The sequence below is a fragment of the Panthera onca genome, chromosome E1, assembly GCF_046562875.1.
Source record: "Panthera onca isolate mPanOnc1 chromosome E1, mPanOnc1 haplotype 2, whole genome shotgun sequence".
NCBI lineage: Eukaryota > Metazoa > Chordata > Mammalia > Carnivora > Felidae > Panthera > Panthera onca.
Genome location: NC_138352.1, coordinates 30,184,603 through 30,187,102, shown reverse-complemented (window position 1 = coordinate 30,187,102; position 2,500 = coordinate 30,184,603). Strand labels below are relative to the sequence as shown.

Below are 2,500 nucleotides of genomic sequence, written 5' to 3'. Positions count from 1 at the left end.
TCTTCCCTGTTCACTCGCCGTTACTGAGGGAATCCTCGTTAGTTTCTTTTCCTCCGCTGACTAATATGCTTAAATTCAGCGGGTCGCCACGTCTGATCTGAGGTCGCGTCTCGGAGGGGCGCGCGCGCGCGCACCAGGAGGAGCCCCGCGAGGCCAGGGCGGAGGGGCGACGAGAGGACCGGAACGCCGGCCCCCGGGAAGAGGCCGCGGTCCGCACCCGCCCGGTTCTCCGGCCGACACCCAACGACGCAAAACACCCCAACGACGCCCGAGCCGCCCGCACCCCTACCGACGACCCCCCCCCAACGCACCAACAACCCCCTCCCCTCCAAACCCTCCGCGAGGGAGGGAGGGAGAGAGAGAGAGAGAGCGAGAGCGCGGGAGGGGAGAGAGCCGGGAGGGGAGAGGGGACGGGGAAGGTAGGGTGCGCGCACGCGGGACGGACACGGCCGAACGGCGGGCGGGCAGGCGGGAGCACGGGCCGGCGGCACAGGCGGGAGCCCTGCCGGGGTTGGAAGGCGGAGGGGTGGGGCGAGGAACGGGGGGTCGGGCAGGGCCCGAGGCGCGGGACGCGCCGCCTCGCGACGACCCCGGAGGGGGAACCGCGGCGAGCGGCGCGGGGCGGGGGAGCGAGGGGGGGGGAAAGCGGGCGCGGGCGTGGGGGGGGTCCGAGCGCGGCGGTCGCCCCCGACCGCCGGCCCTTTTCCCCCCACGCGACGCACCCGGCCTCCCCCCACACACGTCCCACGTGCCCCGCGCTCCCACCGCGGCCCCGGACCGGGCCCGGCGGACGGCGCGGCACGCCTCCAGCCACAGAGACCCCCCGCGGAGAACCAACACCCCCCCAACACCGCGACAACGCGGGCTCGGGGCACGCAGTGCGGCGCGGCCGCAACCCGGGGGGAAGCGCGCAGCGGCGGGCGACGCCGCGGCGTCCCGCGGGCCGCCGCCGGGGCACGCATCCCCGGGGCGCAGCCCCGCGCGCGACTCGGCCTCGGCGCGAGCCGCCCCGACAGGGCAAAGGGGGCCGGGATCGCCGGCGGGGAGCGGGGGCGGGGCCGCGGCTCGGGCCCCCGACCGCACGGCCGCGGACCGGGAGAGGAGGGGGCCACGGCCGGACCGCCGCGGTCGCCGCCCGGGGCAAGGCGGCGAGACCGACGGCGCTCCGGATCCGCGCCTCCACCCCCCACGACGGCCCGCGGGACCGCGCGGCACGGGGCACCGCAAAACCCTCCCGAGACCCGGGCGGCGATCCCAAAGACCGCGTGCGGCACGAGGGATCTCCCCCAGAGGGACCGCGGCGGCGGCCGCGGCCCTCAGGCGCGAGCTCTCCTCGCCCTTCCCTTTTCTCGCGGGCGGCGACCGGCCGCCTCGGCCTCTCCCCCCCCCCGCCCCACCTCTCCCCCCCCCCCCAACCACCCCACGCCACCGCCCCACGGGCGCCGGCCCCCAGCCCCCGTCCCACGCCCTCCCACGTCCCACACACAGGCCACCGCCGAGCGGACCCGGCGGGGCGAGGCGGGGGCGAGGGGGGTGCTGAGGGAGGCGGCGGGGACCGGACACACGGGGCCGGGGAGGGGGCGGGGAGGAGGAGGAGGAGGAGGAGGAGGAAGGAGGGAGGGCCGGCAGCGGCGGCCACCGTCGTCTGCACTTAGGGGGACGGAGGGCCCGGCGGCCAGGACGACCCTCTCCCCGGCCCGCAGACGACCCCGCACACCGAACCGCCGCGCAGGCGGGCGTGGCGGGGCGCACTCGGGCAGGGGCGGGCGCCGGCGGGACAGGCCCTGCGAGGGAACCCCCAGCCGCGCCTTACCCCCGGGAGAGAGACCCACCCGGGGGAGGCGATTGATCGGCAAGCGACGCTCAGACAGGCGTAGCCCCGGGAGGAACCCGGGGCCGCAAGTGCGTTCGAAGTGTCGATGATCAATGTGTCCTGCAATTCACATTAATTCTCGCAGCTAGCTGCGTTCTTCATCGACGCACGAGCCGAGTGATCCACCGCTAAGAGTCGTACGAGTTTTTGTGATCACCGGGAGGGCCAACCCCGAAAAGGGGCGACCCCCCCCAACCTGGCACAGCACATCCCCGAAGGGTGCCTCCGGCCGGCCAGCGAGAGACAACAAAGACCAGACTCCGAGAGGTCGGAAGGGTTGGAACAGGGCAAGTCCAGCAGCCCGCCCCGCCACGCGGACGACGCGCGGGGCGAGCTCGGAACAACCCCACAGGCGCCCAGGGGGTTCCCGCCTGTCCCCTTCCCCCCAACACACACCCAAGGGACACGGGGCGCACGCACACGCACACGCTCACGCACCACCCGGCAGCCGCCGGGCAAGCCCCCTCCCGGCAACCGGGGAGGGCCGTGGCGTGGGCGCAAGCGCGGCGGCGCCCCGGCCTGGGGCGGCGGGGGGGGCGGGCAGCGGAGTCTGGAGGAGACACGGGAAGACCAGCCTCCACGGCTCCCCACGGGCCCGACCGCCCCGACCCGAGGCGGACGGGCGAC

At 76.2% G+C, this 2,500-nt stretch overlaps 2 non-coding genes across 2 annotated transcripts in view; both read right to left on the bottom strand.

The window, feature by feature from the left end:
* LOC145713166 (28S ribosomal RNA) overlaps positions 1-106 on the bottom strand; it is a 4,654-nt gene extending 4,548 nt beyond the window's left edge. The window contains exon 1 of the ribosomal RNA XR_014136139.1: positions 1-106. This exon is cut by the window's left edge and continues 4,548 nt beyond it. This is a non-coding gene — a ribosomal RNA (28S ribosomal RNA).
* A 1,751-nt stretch (positions 107-1,857) lies between these two features.
* Positions 1,858-2,010, bottom strand: LOC145713167 (5.8S ribosomal RNA). The gene has a single exon (XR_014136140.1). It is a non-coding gene; the product is annotated as a 5.8S ribosomal RNA (ribosomal RNA).
* Positions 2,011-2,500: the final 490 nt, after the last annotated feature.